The sequence below is a fragment of the Schistocerca serialis genome, chromosome 1, assembly GCF_023864345.2.
Source record: "Schistocerca serialis cubense isolate TAMUIC-IGC-003099 chromosome 1, iqSchSeri2.2, whole genome shotgun sequence".
NCBI lineage: Eukaryota > Metazoa > Arthropoda > Insecta > Orthoptera > Acrididae > Schistocerca > Schistocerca serialis.
The window spans coordinates 530,545,187-530,552,617 of NC_064638.1; positions in this window are offsets into that span (position 1 = coordinate 530,545,187).

Genomic DNA, 7,431 nt, shown 5'->3' on the forward strand with positions numbered 1-7,431 from the left:
TATAAGTCATGGTGGACGTTCCGACATAATTGATCACATCAGGTCAAAGAAACACATTAACAGATACAGTTCACCGAGCTGCAGTAAAACTCTACAAAATTATTTCGTGAAACATCAGTCAAGTGAAGAGACGAAAGTTCGAGCAGCCGAGCTTACACTAGCCTACCACACGGTAAAACATCACCAAACTTATAGATCTAGTGATTGTACTAATAAGCTTAACAGCATTATGTTTGATGATTCTTCCATTGCAAAAAAGTTTAGTTCAGCAAGAACTAAAGTGTCAGCCTTAGTGAAAGGAGTTATTGCTCCCCAGAGTGTAAAGGAAAGCCTTTAAAATATCGAAAAGTCTTCTTTCTACGGGATATCCACTGATGCCAGCAATCATATAGCCACTAAAATATTTCCGTTTGTTGTTCAGTTTTTCGATATTAATCAGGGAATTCAGACCAAACTTTTGAAGGTGAGTTCCCTACTTAATGAAACATCTGACGAAATTTCAAGATTTTGTATGAATACTATCGAAATGTTTGATCTTGAGAAAAATAAATGTGTGGCATTTTGTGGAGACAACACCAACACAAACTTTGGTGGTTTAAAAACACAAGGCAAATGTAACGTCTTTACCAAATTAAAGGCAACATTGCAAGAAAACATTGAAGGCATAGGGAGCCCTGCACATGTTTTACACAATAGCATGCAGACATCTGCTGACAGTTTAAGCTGTGATGTTGAAACTATCGTCATGAAGGTCTACTCACACTTTTACATATATACTGTTAGAACAGAGAGGCTTAAGGAGTTCTGTGATTATGTGGGAACTGAATACATGAATGTAATGTGTCACTCGAAAACTCGCTGGTTATCACTTTTTCCAGCAGTTGAAAGAGTAATCCGCCTGTTTGAACCGTTAAAAGATTTTTTCCTAAATGAAGACAAAGCCCCCAAAATATTGGTTCAGTTTTTCAGTAACCCTTTAAGTGAAGCCTACTTATGGTTCATTCACAGTCAGCTTAGCACTTTGCTGCATGGGATAAAGGAAATTGAGGGAAGCACGAAAAGTGTAATAGAGGTAAATGATGTTTTGAAAAATACTCTGGAAACTGTTACTAAGAAGAGAGAACAGCAGTTCATTTCTTTTAATGTTAAATCTGTCCTTAAAAGAGCAGCTGAAAGGAGTTTTAGAGAAGAAGTTAACAAAATCTATGACACTTGTGTAGAATATCTAACCAAGTGGAGCGCCTCATATTTACCCTCATCGCCGGTGTTTGATTGGATGTTATTGAAGAGAGTGCCAAAATGGGGAAGTGTTGAAGAGACAATTTCTTATTTGACGAGTAAAGAGATTGAAATCGATGATTCCATTCTCTTTGATCAATTCGCCATACTGATAAATTTTATTGAAGAGGCAGGTTTCTCCACGACGACACCCCCGCCCACAAGTCGAAGTCTGTGCATGAGTTTTTTTGTCAAGAGCTTTTTGTCAAGAAAATGGATCACTCTCCTGGATCTCGCATCATGTTCACCGGATTTGGCCCCAGGCAACTTGTGTTTGTTCCCCAAACTGAAGTCGGCAATGAAAGGACACCGTCATGATGCAACTGAAGACGTCCAAGGAAACTATACTGCAGCACTAAACGCAACTCCAAAGAAGGTCTGCAATGACTTTTTTAAAACGCTTTTAAAGCAATTTCAGCCATGTTTTGATTGAGGGGAAGACTATTTTGAATAAATACAATGATTTTACGAACATAATCTATGACTTTCATTTTTCATAGCCACAGCCCTAACGGAACTGTGACACACTGTGTAGTTTGAACGGTCTGCCATAGTGTAAATAGATATGGATCTACCTGTAAGTGTGAGTAAGCTGATTGCACACTGTATATATGTATGTGTGTGTGTGTGTGTGTGTGTGTGTGTGTGTGTGTGTGTGTGTGTGTGTTCGCGCGCGTATGTATGTGCGTACGTGTTGATTTCACATTGTGTGTGCATGTCATTACTGTTTATATATAAAAGACTTTATTTCACTTTCTGTTAGTCGTCCCCGTCAGTATTGTTTGTGCGATATTTTATTTGTTTCTTTAAAAATAAAGTTCCTACTTGTCAAAGAAGGATATAGCAATTTCTGTATTATGAAACAAAGAAATGATAACTATGATACATGCATCAAGAAAATGAATGATAACTTTAAAGATTTTTGATCCACCATTGTAAATCTGCTATAGCATTCCAAAATATTAATCTCTTTTTTTCGGAAAAATACTATCATGGGAAACATTCAGCACAAATTCTATTTTTTTCGTACATTAGTTTTTCATTCTAATAGTATTACTGTAGAAAGCATCTCTGAACATGCGTGTGTGTGCGTGCATGTTTCTAGTCACCATGATTCCAGTATATACCTGTGAATGTTGAACAAACAAAAGAAAGTATCTGAAAAAACTGTACGAAAGAAAATATGTAGTATACGTATATCTTTTGAATTCACCACAAATTAATTTATATTTCACTTCTTCTTCTTAAAAAAAATCCATTCATGCCCACAAACCCAATGACATTGACAGTTCAAACTGCATTTCCACTTGGAACGGAACTCATTAGAGAGAGAGCTAAACATGCATTAATTTTATTTCTTAAACTGAGTTAAAATCGTAGGGAAGAGTTTCTGTATGTCCTGAAGCTGCGGTATACTGTTGGAGAGCTGCCATTGTGCAGACACTGGAAACTGGAATAGCTGAGCCTCCTGATCTCATATATCAGGTAGGTTGACTGGATGATGCTTCTGCAGTTGTGCAGACTCAGAGTCTGATAAATTAGTTTGGTGCTGCTGCTTCAGTCGAACATGAGTGGTCTTTCATGTTGTGTCAGAAATAATGAAAACACACATAATATTCAGCAATGAGAGGAATTTGATATTAATTGTTACTTTCAGACAATCTTCATATTCTTTTTACTTTGTCTGGGGACCAGGGTCTGGTATCTGATGATGCTTCATGACGCTGAATCGTCCTCTTTGCCAAACAGAACGCGATTGATGTGAGACACACAACTAGCCTAGAGAGAGAGAGACAGAAGAGAGGAGGGGGCGATAATAAATCTGGCTGTCCTCATCCTCCCCCCCCCCCCCCCCCCCCCCACTCCCAGCCAGAGGGCAATGCTTCACCCAACGTTTTAGTTTTTCTCACTCTATTTTTAAGCAACATAATTGGTCTAGAGATGTGGGGAAGGATGGGGAGGGAAAGTGGAGTTGGGGGATGGATAACCTCGACACACGCCGGTGGGATGGATGACCTTGCTTTTCCCGCCATTTTTAAGTCAAACAATTGCCTTAGAGGAGGATATGTTTCATAACAGGTGACTTCGACATTTTTTCAGTTTGGCGTGATCTTGATTTTCCCGCCGTTTTAAATCATTCAGTTGCCCAATTGGAAGTGACCTTAACATATGTCATATGGATGTCACTGGAATGTTACTTCGAAGATTAAAGGTCGAGAAACCCATAATTAGTGTGTTATAAATGAAAGAAAGGCTTCTTTTCAAACTGAAAACATGCTCCCATAAGGATAAAATTATTCAACATTCGCCGGTGTAACTGGCAGCGACGCCAAGAAAACGTAGAAAACAGAAGCAATCTTTTTTCGTAGATGCTGTCGTATCCTTTGAACGTCCTGTTGTAGAATGGTTACAGTATATCTTTTAAAAGATTGTCAAATGGTAGTTGGCAAGCTTGAAGTAAGCCAAAGTTTTCACCATGATTAAAAATGCAATGGTAGTGTTGTTCTTCACAGCTGAAGAAAGTTGGTTTCCTGAAGGCAGCTGTATCGTAGACTAAATGGAAGGTCTACAATTGGTAGAGAAGTTTCATATATGACAGATGACAGAAAGGAGCTGGGAGGCTAGTTCTGCTGAAACTGCTTAAGACCTTGCTAGTAGTTCCTGCAGAACTATTTCATGCTGACTACACTCTGTCAGATTGTATGTCAGATGTCATTGCAACACAAGGAATCTCGCCTGGCATCGTGCCAGATTGTTGCAGCATAATGAACATTTAGATTGGGCCAGGAATTATCTTTTGGGTTGATTGTCGCGGAAGAATTGTTGTTACCTGCTAAAATGGAGAGATTGGGAAATCTGTAGCTACATACAAAAAACTAGAATGTGACAATCGGAGTGCGCCTGAAGTCATAGGCTATGCAGATGTTATGATCAGCGTAATGACATTGAGCTTATGTTTGCAATAGGACAAATAGTCGAATGGCTTGAAACAAGGGACTGGAATGTACACTGTCCTTTTCAGTGATGCAGATGGCTTCGTCCAGTTTCACATAATTCCACGATATTTGTGGTATTTTGGAGTGAATATATCGTGAGAATATTTTGAACATATCACTCTATAAACCTGAATTCTAAAGAACGGGCATGTAACATTCTGAGTTGACGTGTTTACCAGAAGTTTCCCTGACGTAAAGACACTTCTTGCCTTTGCATGATACTGCACTCACATAAGTAAACTCGGTATGTTATATGGACGTCAATATGATTTTCAAATGTCCAAGCAGAGAACTAAAATACTATTACTTGAAGAATGTCTATCATTTATGGTACGAGAATAGAACCAGTTAGCTAGTTGACAACTTAACTGTAGTCTCTGAGATGATCAAGCAAAAATTATACTAACTTCCTTGTATTTACGATAGTTTAAATATCAAAAACAAAGCAGAACTTGACCTAAATGCATTTTATAAGAGAGCACCATCATATAAACAACCATTTCATGAGAGAGTAAGATGTGTGGCCTCAATATTAGTCTAAAATAACGGGAAAAGGTTGAAACCCGTAGCTCCCATACCAAATTGTATTAACAGAGAAACTGTAGATCTATTCAATATTATATACGTGTATTATTTTTCGACTTTGTTGATTATGAGGGTTATTATGACACTCTCGATACTTTCACAATTTCGAGACAGAGACAACACTATAATTATATTTCTTGTTCTTCTGTGAACCACAAAGACAATATTTTGTATCCCATTCTACATCTACATCTACATTTATACTCCGCAAGCCACCCAACGGTGTGTGGCGGAGGGCACTTTACGTGCCACTGTCATTACCTCTCTATCCTGTTCCAGTCGCGTAAGGTTCGCGGGAAGAACGACTGCCGGAAAGCCTACGCGCGCGCTCGAATCTCTCTAATTTTACAATCGTGACCTCCTCGGGAGGTATAAGTAGGGGGAAGCAATATATTTGATACCTCATCCAGAAACGCAACCTCTCGAAACCTGGACAGCAAGCTACACCGCGATGAAGAGCGCCTCTCTTGCAGAGTCTGACACTTGAGTTTGCTAAACATCTCCGTAATCACGCTTACCAAATAACCCTGTGAGGAAACGCGTCACTCTTCTCTGGATCTTCTCTATCTCCTCTTGACAACCAGACCTGGTACGGATCTCACACTGATGAACAAGACTCAAGTATAGGTCGAACGAGTGTTTTGTAAGCCACCTCCTTTGTTGATGGACTACATTTTCTAAAGACTCTCGCAATGAATCTCAACCTGGCACCCGCCTTACCAACAATTAATTTTATTGATAATTCCACTTCAAATCGTTCTGTACGCATACTCCCAGATCTTTTACAGAAGTACTTTTAGGTTCCATTGCATGAGAGATCTTTGAATGTAGGCTTACAAGGAGAATAGAATCAGTTATTAGTTTGATGAAGGAACGATTGGTGTTCTCATTTAAGTGCTTTACAGAAAGTAAACTGTAAATCATGGTGAACAGATGAGGATTCATTTGGCCATGTTCAAAAGTCATTCAGCATTTCCTTGTCCCACTTACAAAATGCGCACTTCACTATGAACTACACTTGTATTTTTAGTGGCACACTACCTATCTAAGAAAAATAAAGACAGTTTAAAGCATACTTTAATGTTACCAGTGGTGACTTAAGGACCATCGTTGCACCCTACTCACGGTGGCGTCCTCTGCGACAGGTGAGTCGTGCAGACATTACACCAGCTTCTACGGAGGGCTGGTGCTGGACGAGGCGCACCAAGTGCTGCAGGGTGCGGCGCAGTGCGTGCGCGACCGCAAGTTGCACATGCAGCTGCTGCACGTGGGCCAGCTGCGGGGCCTGGTGGAGCGCTGGATGCACCACTTCCACTCGCAGGTGGAGCAGCAGCTGCTCGTCAACTCGGCCGCGGGGCTGTCCCCGCCGCCTGGCTGCAAGCCGCTGGACATTCTCGACTGCTGTGCCGACATAGAGCGCCACCTCGAAGTCTCCTGGGATGAGACAGGTCTGTCGCTAGGAATAGTGTCACTCGGTTTAAAGTCACCCAGCATGGGCATATCGATCGCTAACACGGTTAGTTCACCATAAACCTTGTCTAATAACATGCCATGCAGTGACAAAAGTAGAGACATATTTTTTTAAAAAATGATAGAAGATATTCACATGACCATTTGCAGGTTTTTTCTGCATAAATGACTATTATTTCTATTGAATTAGTATATTTCAAAGACTTTTATAGTTGAATCAAAGTTATATTCCTTCTAGTGTCGTACTTGTGTATCACTACCAAACTCAAAGGTATTGTTGATCACAAATTTCGTAAGTGAAGAAAAAGTACTATGAGTCTGTGGTTAATACTCCAAGCTGCTAAAAAGAGAAGCCTACAAAACATATTAGTGGTTCAAATACGTAACTCGAATTACTTCCTTTTTTCTGTTAATATTTTTTCCCTACCTAAGAATGACACATTTTGCTTGTCACTGTGGCTATAAATCTGAGTCAGGTGTGCAGATTGCTGTCTGCTATATCTGAACAATGCAAAATAATTGACCAAAATTATCATGAAAACCACTAAACCAAGATTCAAGTGTAGGGCAGATTGAAAAACCTCTCAACACGTGATAAACAAATTTATTGTCACACTAGATGAGTCAGTGCAATGCTTATTACCTTCCTTGAACATTAAATAAGTGATCATTATATTTGGTCACTGTGCGCAACAGATACACCATCACAACAAGAAAAAGTCCGAAGTGGTCTAGTGGCTAGCGTTGCTGGCTTTGGTTCACAGGATCCTGGTTTCGATTTCCGGCCAGGGTTGGAGATTTTCTCTGCCCAGGGACTGGGTGTTTGTGTTGTCCTCATCATTTCATCATCATCATCGTTAGTGAGAGTGGCTAGATTGGACTGTGTAAAAAATTGGACTTTGTAGGGGCGCTGCTGACCGCGCAGTTGAGCGCCCCACAAACTGAACATCATCATCATCATCATCTCGAAGAGGGCATCACCTTAAGCATAAGCACATTATATTTGTTATTTGTGAGATTTCCTTATCTGAGCAGTATGGGATTTCAAAGTTAAAGAGCCAATTCAAGTTGATGGCAGAACAAGTAAATTACAAGCTGCTCA